Source organism: Papio anubis, chromosome 19 (genome assembly GCF_008728515.1).
Source record: "Papio anubis isolate 15944 chromosome 19, Panubis1.0, whole genome shotgun sequence".
Lineage (NCBI taxonomy): Eukaryota > Metazoa > Chordata > Mammalia > Primates > Cercopithecidae > Papio > Papio anubis.
This window is the reverse complement of record NC_044994.1, coordinates 40,272,540-40,287,164: the sequence shown is the minus strand read 5'-3', so window position 1 is coordinate 40,287,164 and position 14,625 is coordinate 40,272,540. Positions and strand designations below refer to the sequence as shown.

The 14,625-nt window shown below is 50.4% G+C and overlaps 1 protein-coding gene across 2 annotated transcripts in view; it reads left to right on the top strand.

The window, feature by feature from the left end:
* ZBTB7C (zinc finger and BTB domain containing 7C) overlaps nucleotides 1-14,625 on the top strand; it is a 312,925-nt gene that overhangs the window by 196,395 nt on the left and 101,905 nt on the right. The window contains exon 1 of one of the 2 annotated variants that reach the window (XM_003914358.5): nucleotides 419-7,457. The exons of the other annotated variant lie outside the window; for it this stretch is intronic. The gene's annotated coding sequence lies outside the window, so the exon portion shown is untranslated. Of the gene's footprint in view, nucleotides 1-418; nucleotides 7,458-14,625 lie in introns of those variants that run through there. 2 annotated transcript variants of the gene reach the window in all.

Genomic DNA, 14,625 nt, shown 5'->3' with positions numbered 1-14,625 from the left:
TGCAAAAGTTCATGCATTGCTAAAAATAAAAAATTAATGGCATGGTGGCATGCATCTATAGTCCCAGCTACTTGGGAGGCTGAGGTTGGAGGATTACTTGAGCCTGAGGCTGACGCTGCAGGAAAGAGCCCTGTTTGTGCCACTGCACTCCAGCTCAGTGGATGTGAGATCTCTTAAGTCTAAAGAGGAAAGTTTTGAGCGAGGGAAGAAAGCAGATGGTAAATTTTGAGGTTGTGAAACTGGGTTTGTCGCTTTAGGTTGAGTGTAGGCACAGGTCTTATTTCCACTGCAGTAACCCCTTCCCAGCTTCAAGCGATTCTTTCCCCGTCTCAGCCTCCCAAGTAGCTGGGATTACAGGCAGGCGCCACCATGTCCCACTGTATTTTAGTAAAGACGGGGCTTTCACCATGTTGGCCAGGCTGGTCTCCCAACTCCTGACCTAAAGTGATCCGCCTACCTCAGCCTCCCAAAGTGCTCAGATTACAGGCGTGAGCCACCGCTCCTGGCCTAAAGACTATTCAGAACGATTGCATAGGGGTACCCCCGCTTGTCATTGTGATATTCAGAGTTGAGCTGTACTGCAATAGGGGAGAGGGATCCGGGTTCAACACCAAATACAAAGACAAGTACGGATTTATAGTCAAGATGCAGAGGGTGGTGAGTGGATGGAAAATTACCAAGAGGAGACATCAAAGGTAGAGGGATCCTCGCTGAACTGACTTAACAGGATTCTTGCAGAAGGCAGGCCAGCAGGTCAAGATGATTAGATATCAAGGGATGGGGGATTCTTGCTAACCTGACTTAGCAGCATTTTTGTTAAAACTGGACTAGGCCGGCCAAAGACAGGGCCCAAGGACAAGAGGGGCTCAGAGAAACCTGTCTAAGGTTTATTGAAGGAGAGAGTCTTTGTCAGCTCTTTGGAGCTGACAAAGGGATTGTGGGTCATGGTGACAGTTTGCAGCTAATGTAGCCAGACCTCAGCTCTTGGGGCTGCCTAGACCCTCAGGGATCCTGTCTTACACACAGTAAGTGCTAATTTAATATAAAATGAATTAGTTGTTTGTCCTAGGGTAAGGTTCGTAGTGCATTTTTTTTTTCTTAGTTTTCTGTGCATAAATATTTTCTTAAAAACAGAAAGTGTCTTTAGAAGCACAGAATTAAATCTCTCCTGCTTTGGAGGTAAGTGCCAGTGACCCTGCTGGAGGAAGGGAGCACTCTCCTGGGAGGCAGGTGGCCAAGGTTCCACTGCAGCAGCTCTACCTGTGCCCCCAGTGTGACCTCGGGCAAGTCGCCTCCCCACCCTCAGCCCCACTTCCTCACTGTATATGGGAGCTATAATGCTGCTCCTGGCCCCTGAGGGTGGGAAGCAAATGAGGTGAGAGGCTGCTGGAGATGGAAAAGTGGTTTGCCTAAGGATGGGGCTGAATGATCTGGACTCACCCACCTGAGTTCATGGTAGATGTTTATCTGTTTATTATCTTTCCCCTTCTAGAAGAAGGTCAGCTCCATAAGGGTGGAGACCATGTGGATTGTTCACCACTTTATAGCCAAAGCCTGGAGTAGCGTGGGGCACAGAATAGGTAGTACATGCCTGTGAAGGGAAGGGAGAGAGGAGTGAAAGGAAGAGGAAGGGAGAAGGAAGGTGAATAGGAAGGAAGAGTCAAGAAGGGAGAGAGGGAGGAGTGGAGGAAGGAGGGAGGGAGGAAGGAAGAGAAGAGGGAATCTGCCTCCCCTAGCTAGTGGTGCCACCCCCTTTCCTGCCACTATCCCACCTTGACCAAATTCTGACCAAGCCCTCCTCCTCTGGGATCCATGGGGACAGGCCCAGCCACCCCCCACTCCTCCCCACAAGCCAGGCTTAGCTGAAGCTCCTGCCTGGCACCCTTCCCTCCTCCCACAGTGGGTGCCTGATGGTGTTACCTGATACAGTCTGGGAGGAGGGCGAGGCCCTGGCAGCCCTGGGGCCCTCAGGCTGTGAGCAGAGGGCTGGGACCCTGCACAGCCTACTGTGCAGCCAGCCAGGCTCGGAGTCCTGCCCTGCACCCCAGCCTGGCAGGGTACTTTCCCGCAGAGAGAACAACCCAGCACCTGTGCTTGGCCCACACCCCCTCCTCGGAGGTTCCCCAGGGCCTCGGACAAGCACTGGCTGGTCTCCGAGTGCTCCTAAATGGGAGGCAGGCTCTGCCAGCACCCAGTCCTCCCTCTGGGGCCACAGCTCCTTGCCCTTCCTTGCCTTGCAGCCCCTGCAGGACAGGGCAGCCAAAGGCCAGTAAGGCCAAAGGACTCCGTTTCTCTGCATCATCATTATGTTCTGGAAGAAGTGGAGGAGTTTGATGGGGTTTGGCAAATGGCTGATAGGTTCCAAATGGCTGGGTCGCCCCCCTAAAACACAGTAGCAGAAATGTATGTAGCCTTGGCAACTAACAGATTTGGGTAAACTCGGTGACCAAATAAAGGGCTGTTAAAGTGTAGCTTAGCTTCAGTTCGTGGCTCCCTGTCTGTTCTCGATGCTAAACAGCAATGTATTGTTATTTCAAATTGCCATTTAATACATTTCAATAAAATCTGATCTGTGGATGAAAGTGATAGAGCCATGCCATTACAATCCACAGGTGCTAATATACAAACAGTGGACTTCAGAACGGTGAGGTCGTAGCCTGTGATTGGACAGGAAGCCAGAGGGGCCACGAAGGAAAATGCTTGGTATGTCCCTCCTCCCTTGAACTGGTTGCATTTTCTTTCAGTTTTCCTCAAAATTCAATTAAACATTTGTTGAGCATCCAAGAAATACAAGGAGGAATGACAGGTGGAGCCTGTTAAATACAGTGTGAAATCTTCACTCCAGCAAAAGAAAGACTGACCCACTGCCCATGCCACCATGATGCCATAAATATTAACCTATTACTTTTCCCCGCTGGTTCACAAATTTTCTCTACAATGGAAGAATTTCATCAAGACAAGATCCAGTCCTTCTGTTTCCCAGATCTAGGATTCTCTCAATAAACACCTGTTCCACACATACCTGCCTGGGGCCAATGACATACCAGACACGATACAGTAAGAAAAGATGCATGGGTCCTTGCCCTCAAGTAGCCTACATTCTAGTGGGAGGGACCGTCAAATAATAAAATCAATGCAAGCATGAATCCTTTGATCAAGGGTCTGAGCTAGATAATGGGCTACAAGATCCTAATTTATCTGTGGTCAGGAAAGCCCTCTCTGAAGAGGTGACATTCCTGCAAGACCCAAAGTTGGGGGAGCATTTCAGCCTGGGAAATTTGCATAAGCCAAGTCCCACAGCAGGAAGGAGAAGGAAGGAGGGGTGCCTGTCTGTGATTGAAGTATGGGGTGCGGGGAGTTTGGCGAGAGAAGGGCCTTGCGGGCTATGGTGAGTAGTATAAAGTGCATGTAAGTGCCCTATGACAGGACCAGATGCCTGTTTTAAGTGGATTGCTTTGGCAGTCGTGTGGCTTTGGGCTGAAGGAGCAGGACAGGAATGGGGCAGAGAGACCACTTAGGAGGTGCCTGCAGAAGTCAAGGTGAGAGGGGATAGAGGCTCGGCCAAGGGCGGCAGTGGCAGAGGTGGCAGGAAGAGGGTAGGTTCGAGCTCTATTTTAGAGACAGACTCGCTGGTGGATGGTTTGGCTGGGGGCGGGGGTGGGGGCCAGGAAGGAGAGGGAGGCAGCAAGGGTGGCGCTGAGTTTCTGGCTTGAGTACCACTCATCCTGTGTCTGCACATCCTCTAGGATGACTTGCTTCAGCACTCTACCAAAGGCCAACCTCCATCTCAGCCTCCTTCTGCCTAACAATACCCTCAGATTCAGGAAGAGTCATTACCCTGCTTGTTCAGAAGGAGAAACTGAGGCATGCATCAGCAAACCACACTGCCCCTTAGGAAACCAAGTGTATGAACCAGACAAAGAGCCAGAGCTTGAACCCCAGGGTTGCCTTGGGTCACCAGAATCACAAAGATGGAGTGTGATGTCCAGTTTTATCATATGTCAGGCAGTGGGACCTTAAACAAGTTGTGAAACCTCTCTGAGCCCCAGTTTCCTTATCAGTAAGATGGAGGAAATAACAAGATCTACCTCACCGTGTGGTTGCAAGGAGTGAGGGCAGAGGCCCTCATCAATATTAGTATTACTCTCTGCAGATCACAGAGCTCATACATGTGTCTGCCTCTTTATGCACATGTGTGCAGACACTCTGTATCTGTGTGTGCTTGTGGGCACAAAGCTGTTGTGTGCCTACATCACAACCCCAGCCGATGACTAGGCCCTGCTGAGGTTTCAAGTTAAGACAGTAGCATGTTTGCTTATGTGCTTCTGTTTAGCCTTCTGAGCCATGCTTGGTGGTTGAAGTAGGAGCTTTCATCCTCACTGGAACACGAGTGAGTTGTTGAGTTTGGAGCCAGCTGTGAAAGTCAGGGCAGCCTTGCCCTGTGAAGCCAGCCGGCTTCCACGTGCTCTGGCTGACCTGAACTGGGAAGGCGGGGAGCCAGAGGTAGGGGCTGAGAAGGGCTAGGGCTGGAGGAAGGGAGCTGAGGAGGAGGAGGAGGAGAAGGCCAAAGAGGGCCTAGGAAGGAACCCGGACCCAAAAGGAGATGCACACTCAGATCTGGAGTCTGGTGCACCCAGAGCCCCTTCTGTGGGTGGCTTTGGGAGCCTCCCCCAGCCCCCTCTCCCCACCCACTTCACTGAGACTGCTTTATGTTCCTGTTCCCAGGAGGCAGCTGGCACCGAGGGAGGCTGGAGCTGGTGGGGCGGCGCTCCCCACTTTGTGCCCAGAGCCATTCCAAAGGGTGTGTCCCAGCAGGGCACATACACACAGTGATTAGGGGGAGGGAGGAGTGGCATTCACTGTCCACTGCAGGACCCAGCCGGTGGGCTGGACAGCAGCCAGCTCTCCCCAGGCTCTTGGCTGCAATATCATTGGCCCTGGCACCACCCATAGCCTACCCAGACACTCCTTCCAGTCCAGGGGCTGGAGCCCTGGCTAGGAGGAGCCGCCTAGGGGTAGGCTGGGCTGGGCACCTCAACTCTGCACACCCCTCCCTACAGCTTCCCTCCCACATCCCGCTCCAGCTGGATTGGAAAAGGTGCTCCCATCCTTCCTCCTCTCCAAATCAGGCCCTGCCCTGTACTCTTTCCTTTCAGCCGGAAGCTGTACCCATAAACTGGCTCTACCCCATAGACCCCCTCCCGTCGTCGTAACCACTGAGAGAACCCTCTGAGCCAGGCCAGCTGCTGGCTTTCCTCCGTGACTCCCCCTCTTGCCTCCACTCCCCCACCTGACATGCCCTCCTCTCCTGCTCCCTGCAGCACCATCTTCCAGGCCAGACAGCCTCACTCCTCCTGGAGCCCGGTCCCTGTGAGCCTGCCTTACTAACTGCTCTGCAAAAGCACTGCCCTGTTCCTTATGCACCCACGGGGTGGTGGATGCACCTTGCCCCACTGTCCAGTCCGCCTGTGCTTTATCTGCTCCACAAGATGAGAGGCTCCAAGGTTGGCACTGCACTGCACCCACCCCACCTCCACCCAGGCCATTGAGGCAAACCCTTTATGGGCACTCAGCAAACACTTCTGGATTCATACTGATTCCATCCAGGTCATGTGTTGGCACCTTTACCTCCTGGGTCTGGGAGTGGAGTGTGGAGTTACGCTTCATTGGATATTTAACTAGTGCCTTTGTGGACAAAGGGATTTGACTTCTCAGTCTTTGGCTTGGGTGTTCCGGGAGTACCTGGTTTTTGATAAAAAGCTATGGAGTCATCCAATCTTGGAAACTGTCCACCTGCTCTGATGAAGCACCCCCACTTCTTCCCTTCAGCACCCAATTCCCTGACCTAACAGCCTCTTCCCACCACATCCTGGCCGCCCAGCCTCTCTCTCCCCTGGCGCAGCAGTCCACAGCCCTCTTTCCACAGCATGGAGAGTCTGACAGATGCATTCTAGTCCGTTGTGGCGACGCCTACTCCCCTGCCTGCAGCGGTGGGTATTCACAGTTTTACAGGGAACCACAGAGACAGACCTGACCCTTCCTGCCTTCCTGAAGCAAGTTTGCCTGCCTCTCTGGGGCAGGCTTCCTGCAGGGCATATCCCAAGAAGGAATGAATCTGTAACATTGGAATTTCAGGCAAGGGGCACCTGTTGGAGGAGATAGTTTTGTCTGTACCATCTTTCTGGGATTCTGCAAATCACAACCTCATCCCTGGACCTTCATGGCCAATGTACCTTTGAGATTTACTTCTGGTTTCAGGATGCTTTAAGGCTCATGGCCTGCCCAGGAAGAGTGGCAGAGGCTACGGAAGGCCAAGCACCTCATTGGACTCCTTTGTTTTGTGCTTGTTTTCTATGACACGGGGGGAAGATGATCAAAAGGAAAGATTCGCTCCCCTGGCTCTCCCCCCATTTCTGAGAACAGTCAGCAGAGGTATCAAGGCGTTAATGGTTATTTCCTCCGGGTGACCAGTCAGTTCCAGGGTAAAAGAGGCCTGACAGCACCCAGCTGGCCAGAGCCTCCCAGGTGGCAGTTTTCAAGAAGGCTTGAAGGGAAGGTTTGTGTGAGGTTTGAAGGAAAGGCCTGGGAGAGGGTGTTTGGCCACACCTCTGTGATTGGTGGCTGGCCCACCCCAGTGTGGGCTGCTGGAACCTCCGGTTGGCATTTCTGAGTCAGCCTGCATGATATGTGTTTGTTTGAGGGGAAGGGGTGTCTGTAGGTCCTACCCACAAGGTCTCATGACCCCCAGCGGAGGAGGGAGCTGCAGTTCTGTGGTTACTTCCTGCACTCCCTCTTTTTTTGTTACTTAAAGGATTGCTGTGCAGTGTTTGATTTGGTTAAGTTACACTCACGACCCTGTAAGGAGAAAACATATAATTCTAGTAATTTTATTGGGCTTAGGTTTCAGGCAAATGGAAATAAAATTGCCTCTAAAAAGACAGACACGCTGAATTGAATAAAACAATAATAATAAAAAGCCTCCCTTGCTTTGAGATAAGTGGTAAGTCATTTTATGAAGTACTAGAGAAAGGGGGGGGGGACCCACAAAAAACAAAACGGAGGAACCCAGGAGAAAAGAGGGGAAAAGAAAATCAAGAAAAGCTCCTCCACCGCCCTTGCCTTTATTTCTGCTTTACCTTTTCCAAAGAGCTTAATTTGGTGTCATAAAGTGAAGCGTAAAGCGCGAGTGGTGAGATCGTGTCCTGTCCTGCGCTTGACAGTACAGGTGGACCAAAGGGGCTCCCGGCCAAATACTTCTGGTTGGAGGGAGGGGAGGGAGTGCTCGCTCAAAACCACTCCTGGAATGGCTTAACTCGCCCAGCACGAATCAATGACAACCTCCCGCCGGCTGCGGCAGGCTCCCCCGAGCAGCGCGACCGCGTGGATTCCCAGCCTGGGACCCTGGCGGCGCTCAGGACACTGCCCGGGCACCAGCGCGGCGTCCCCCGGGCGCCCAGGTGGGTCTGCGTCGGACTCGGACTGCCTCGGGGCTGGGATCGGGGCTCTGGGGAGCCCAGCGGCCGGGCCGTGGGGAGGGGGTGGGGAGGAAGCCCTTCCGGGCGGCCGGGAGAGCTCGGGCGCTGCGGGCATTCTCGCTACACGCTGCGGGGACCCTGTGGCCGGGTGGCCGCGGGGCGGCTCCGGCTGGCGCGGGTGGCGGCGTCCGCAAGGCGTTCAAACCCCCGCCTCGCCGGAGCTCCTGCGGGGCGTGGGGCTGCGTACCTCCCCCGAAATAGGAGAGAGGATCTGGAACTCTGCAGAGAGCAACTCTTGCCGCTGCCCCATTACCGCTGGCCCACGCCAGCGGGCTCCTTTGGGGCGAGGGGCCAGCGGAAGGAACGTAAGGGCACTCCGAGAGGGAGTTGCGGGTGTACATTGGTAGTTTAAATTGTCTCCCCCAAGAATGCTTGGTTCTCCCGAGCGTCAGATGAAAAACTTGGGGGCGGGTGGGAGGGGGGACAAAAGCCATGGCAATTTGGCTGAAGTCGAGGTCCGGCGATACGGGTGGAAATTAAAGGAGCGATTGGCAGAAGTCCAGCTCGGCGCGCGGCGGGAGTCCCGTCAGGTCCCTGGGCTTGAATCGCGGGCTGAACTGGGTGGGTGGGGGGCCCTTCCCTGAGCGCCAACCTGGGGGCGAGTGGATGGGGAGCACTCCCACCCGAGCAGGCGAGTCGAGCTGGAAGGCAAGTCTTCCAGCTCCGGAGGCGGCCCGGTGTGGGTGGCGCGTAAGTACTGACCCCGTGCGTCCCTACTCCCGCGGGCGCCCGGGCCCGCGTCACCCTCTGGAGCGCCTGAGTTCCTGCAGGCGGGCGCAGCCGCCACAGGGCTGGCCTGGGAAGAACGATGGAGAGAGCTTCCCCCCATCCCAGCACCCAGAGCCCCCGCCGCCCACCCTGCGCGTAGCATGGAGCGTCGTCGGGTGCACCACTCCGTGCTCTGTGGTGAGGGCTCCGGGGTCGTTCCTTTCTGTTCCTGGCTTCCGTTGTCCCGGCTGTGTGCTGACAGGCGGGTAGGCAGCGGGCGGCTGCCTTCTTTCTTTTAATAGCTGGTACCCAGCTCCACGCAGAAGGAAGCCCCACTCCAGCGACTTACTGGTCGGCTAGTGGTAGACCACTTCCAGTTCTTCTAAATGCGGAATTTTGAAAATGGAAAGGAAGTGATTGAAACAAGCGGGCAGTTTCTCCAGATGAGATGAAGATTTTTTGGAAGGGGGAGGGGCGCGCTGGCTTGGAGGTGGTAAAGGCTCTGCCAGGTTCAAGTTTCAGCTCCACTCCCTCTGTCCCCCTTCTTTCACCCAGTTAAATCCTCTCTGGGCTTAGAAAGGCTCAGGAACCCCCAATGGGTGAAACTCTAGGAAAGGAAAGTAGCCCCAGTGCCGTCCTCCCCCTTAAGGCACAACCTGAGCTGCATAGACAAAGAAACCACTCTCCCAAAAAAGACTCATATTAGGTCACATCAGATATGAATCATTAGCCCCACTTTGCAGATAGGGAAACTGAGGCTCAAATGGATTAAGTACATTGTCCAGGTAGTAGCAGAGGCAGGATTCAAAGCCGCTCATTGTACCCCACATGTTTTAGAATCTTACACTTTAATTGGGAGACAGGAATCACCCTGGTATAATTACAGTACAACAGAAAATAGTATGTGTTACATTTAATATTAACTTTTTTTGAATGTCATTGTCTTTCCAAACAATCAGTCATTTATTCAACACTGTTGTATCGTTTACTGTATGTGTCCAGGTACCATGCTAAGTGCTGGGCATACATCAGTAAGTGAAATCAGACCGGATCTCTGGCCTCTGTCAATGGGAATAGTAGTAGTAATAGTGCAACCCTCAAAGGGTTGGATGAAGTGAGATGGAGCCCAGGAAGGAGCCTGGGAAGCATTGCTGCTGAGAAGCAGCAGCAGGAGGCCTGGATGTAGAGGAGGAGAGGGAGAAGGAAGGAGAGAAAGGAGCGGGGAAGTTAAAATAACTGGAGTCTCCATGCTGCAGTTACCAGGACTTGTCCCTGGTTCAAGGGAATGCAGTGGAGTGCATACAACACAGTCAGCCTGTGCCCCAAGTGCCCAGGAAGCCGTTTGAGCCCCTGCTGTTCAGATTATTCATTTAGGGTTTACAGTTGTGGGTTTCAAAGAGTCTGCACTTTTGCCACCTGCCAGCTGGAGATGACAAGAAGCAGCTCAAACAGTTTCTGAGAGGACTGGCATCTCTTTGGATCAGTGCTGGCCAGACTGAGAACTGTCCCAGGGTGTCATCCTCCTGATGCATCTGCCCACTTCCTGGTGGCCAGAATGGCATTTTCATAGGACTCGAATTCAGCTTCAAGCGCCTGCCCTTAACCTTGGGGAGGGAAGCTTGTCCACATTCACAGGACTTGTTGGTAGCAAAGCCAAGACTAGAACCCAAGTCTCTAGACCATACATGGTTCACAGAGCAGCTCATCTTGGCCTTCTGGGGCGGTTTTAGGACTCAACTGAAAGACCCTTCATCCACTTACATCTCCACTTACAATGCCATTTCCTGAGAATCCTGTCCTTCGTTTTAGCTGACCAGACATATCTGTCCTAATAGAATGGTGTTGGATGGATGTTTGAGACAGAGCAGCCATAAATAATCTGGGGCGTTTGGCCTGTTAACTCTCCTTCCATCCTGAATGGTGTAATAGGTGTAAGATAACTACCTCTAAAATTAACTATCACTTTTGTGAGGAAGGTGAACTGATAAATCTTGCCTTGAAGCTATTACCCATCTGAGTGATGCTCTGGGACTTTCCTTCCCCAGAATTGTTACTGACTCTTGCTAGAAGAATAATTTGTTTCTTCTTTTTTTTCTTTAAAAAAAAAAAAAAAAAAATTCCTGGGTTTGAGGTCACAAGATCATATTGCATACTACCTTGATGTCGTCTGCCAGAATAAAGGCATTTTCCCCCAATATTGAGATAATCAGCTTGATAAGGGCAGTGAGCACCCGGCTGGCTGTCCCAGTGTTTACAGCAATTACACAGGTGTATAATTGCATGGGGATGTTTGTTTGCTCAGCCCTTGCTCAGCCAGGCAGCCCTACAGGTTGGGCCGGGGAGAGAGCTGTTCAGTTTATTTTCCTTTGGCTGGGAACTGTGGAGATGAATAGAGGGAGGGGAATCGGGTTGAGAGATTGTTGCCAAGAGCAATTTGGAGTCTCCTTCATATTAGTCAGAGATTGTGTTTTTCCTTTCTAAAGCCGCCTGTTTCATAGTAACTTCCATGGAGGATTTCTTTTCCATCTTGTGTGTATGTGCTTGTTAGTTTTTGTTTGATTTTTAACTTGCTGCACTTCTCATGACTTGGCAAAAAAAAAAAAAAATAGCGTGGGGAATGGGTGATGAAACAGGCCTTTTATATCATGCATTCTGCATGTTATTGCTTAATAAATTTGAATACTGATAGACCCTGAGGTATCATGATGGAGTGAAATGAGTAATTCCTTTGAAAGGAGAGTTTATCTTCAGTGGATGACTTTCAAAATTGCAGCATAATTTCACTTTCCCGCTGTACATCTAGATCCTGTGTTTAGATAAATAGGAATGCTTGCTCTCTTCTGTCATTTTCCCTTTTGTTCCATTTGGAAGGCCCCCTCCATGTAGGCCTTGCTTGGAAGGGGATCAGCTAGAGTGGGCTCCCTCCACCTCATCTTCACCCATGCACCTCCCTCCTCTATGCTGGAAGCCAGCTAGTGAGAAGGAGGCTCTCCCTGTGGGTTAAGAGCTGCCCCCCAATGGTGGCTTGGCTTGTGTGTGCATGGAGCACAGAACAGGAAAGCGTGCATGACCACAGGCTGCCCCTCCTAGGCCAGGAACCCCAGAGCAAGCTGTAATTCATCAGTCAATAACTGAGTCCATCCACTGAACAAATTGAGTGGAGCAACTCTGAGACTCCAAACTTGAAAAATTACCTAATAATATGGTACACGATCTATGTCGGCTTTTCCAAATTAGATGCAAACCAGATGCAAATGTACATGTGACCCTCCCAAATGATATCATATAACTGGACTTGGCCTTCAGGAAAATCTGTGCTGCCTACACATATGCGTTGTACACGTACATGCAGGGCTATTGCTTTCTTGGCTGTGGATTCTGGCTGACAATTCTGTTAAATTGTTTCTGGAGACAACAGTTTGGTCCATTGGTTTTTCTGGAGCCACTGGAAGGGGTCACTGGAGAGATGACAGTGGTCTCAGCTCCTGTTGACACTTGCCATCCATAAGCCCTAGGGAAGTCTAGCAGAGGCTGCGTCTATTAGATAGAACCTAAGCAATAGAAACTTTTCTAATGCTTGTTTTGTTTCTGTTTTTCTTAATAAAACAGTAAATAAGATTTATTGTGATGTAATTCACATGGCGTATAATCTACCCATTTAAAGTGTAAATTCAATGGTTTTTAGCATATTTGCAGGGCTGTGTAACCATTACCATTATGAGTTTTATAGTATTTGATTACTCCAAAGGAAATACTGTACCCATTAGCAGTCGCTGCCCATTTCACCCCAAGCCCCTGTCCTGGGTTACCAATAATCTACCTTTTGTCTCTATAGATCTGCCTATTCTGGACCTTTCATATAAATAGAATCAGATAATATGTGGTCTTTTGTGACTAGTGTCTTTCAACTAACCTACCACTTTTGAGTCATTAGCTTTGTAGCATGCATTAGTACTTCATTTCTCTTTATTGCTGAATATTCCTTGTATGGATATACCATATTTTATTTACCCATTCCTAATGGTATTTGCCCATCATGGGTAAGTCCATTTACCCATGATGGATATTTAGGTTGTTTCCATATTTGGCTTTTGTAAATAATGCTGTTTTGAACAATCATCTGCAAGTTTTTGTGTGGACCCAGATTTTCATTTCTTTGGGGTATATACCTAGGAGTGGAATTGCTGGTTCATGTGGTAACTGGATAGTTACCCTTTGGGAAACTACCAGAATGTTTTTTTACAGTGGCCGTACCATTTTACATTCCCACTGGCAGGTATGTGATGGTTCCAGTTTCTCCATATCCTCACCAACACTTGTTGATAATACGGCCTTTTTATTGTAGCCATCCTATTTTTAAGGGTTTATATGCTCAAGGGAGCAGTAGCCAGGAAGTATTCTGGGATCAGCTCAGTCATGCTTGCTTTCTGTAGGTATAGTGAGAGCCATTCAGACCTCTTGAGCATCCTGCACACCCTGGTGTTTCCTTTGCATGTCCTAGAGCTCTATACTGAGCTTTCCCTCTATATTCCTATAAGACATTGGCTTTGTATGGCTGGGTACTCTATTTCATGCTGATATTTCAGCTCCACAATGAAATCATTTTATCCCAGTTTTATGCCTATGGGACTGACCAGGATAACTAACTCTTAACAAAGACAAACTAGGAACTCACCTAGTTTGAAGACTACCAAATATTTAAAAATTTTTTTAAAAAATTATCTTTTCATTAGAACATCCTAAGTCCTGGTCATTAGCCATTCTATGGCATCATGTTCAGTGTAGCCAAACCTGAAGACCAGAAATGAATCCCAGTGCTTCCTGGAAGTTATTGTAATGGAGTTTGGCTTGTATGGCCCAAGAGCAGCCTGGACTACACTCTGCTGTGAATGGACTCTTCACCATCAAATAGTGCTGAGTCCCGTAGTCCAGCAGTTTCTAAACCTGATTACATGTTGCAATCACCTATAAAGTCTTTTGAAAGATTACACGCCAGGCACCATAGCTCACGCCTGTAATCCCAGCACTTTGGGATGCGGAGACAGGCGGATCACTTGAGGTCAGGAGTTCGAGACCTGCCTGACCTACATGGTGAAACCCTATCTCTACTAAAAACACACAAATTAGCCAGGTGTGGTGGTGAGCACCTGTAATCCCAGCTACTAGGGAGGCGGAGGCAGGAGAATCGCTTGAACCCAGGAGGTGGGTGTTGTTGCAGTGAGCTAAGATGGGACCACTACACTCCAGCCTCCGTGACAGAGCAAGACTCCATCTCAAAAAAATAAAAAATAAATAAAACATTATAGATGCCCATGCCTACCCAAGAAGTACTGAAGTTGAATCTCAAAGGAGGCCACCAGCTGCCTGCAGGGGATTGTGGTGAAGTCTGAGAACACTTTTTAACCTCTGTGTGCCTCAGTTTCCCGACTTGAAATGGGCAGTTGGATGGATTACGCTGGTGTTCTCCACAGGGATTCACACAGCTGGCTCAAGCACAACAGATCTGCATGGGTCTGGGTCTGCACAAAATTGTGTTTATGAAAGAGGGCTTCTGCTGCTGAAAATGATGGAGAGAGCCCTTAAGTAGATGGTTTCTGAAGTTCAGCTTTGACCATTCTGAGTGCTGAGGACCATTTTCCCAACTTCTCAGAGGAGCGGAGTGGCACAAATGGCCGTTACTTGGTAAGACAGTCACACTCTTCAAGGGCAAGGACCAGATCACCCGTGTTGTTGCCCTGGCTAGCTGTGTGCACAACTGTGATATAGTAGGATTGACCTAGCATCACTTTCTTCTCCCTTCTCACTCAGGGTCATCCCTGCCCACTTCTCCTGAAGCCCCCAGCGCTTTGCTCCTTTTCTTCTTTTCTTCTATTATTATTTCTAATAGCAGCCCAGAATGTCATTCGTTCATTCAACCAACATTTCCCAAACACCTCCTGTAAATGATAAAGTGACTAAAGCTCCATTTCTGTCCTCAAATAATGCACCAGCACATTTTAAGCAGAGAAGCAGCCCGAGGTTAATCTCTAGAGGTGCAATTTCAGGGCTCCTTGATTGGGATGAAGGAGAATTTTAGAGAGGCCTGCATTCACAGCACGTAGGTAAGGCGACTCCACCCCAACCCTGTCTGCAAGCTGTGCTCCTTCACCCTCTCCTACTGGGGCTCTGCCATCAGCAGGCTGCTCAGAAAATGCTTCTGTCATCCCTGGTCTCAGCCAGAGACCGCCCTCCTCCTCAACTCCCACCTGCTAGGGAGCAGGCAGGCAGAGGAGGGAAAGGGAGGGCCGGTTTATTCGGAGATCTGAGCTCCACACGCCAGCCCTTGGCTTCCACCCCGTAACACTGACTGGACAATTCACAGGACAGCTGTGCTGTAAGGACT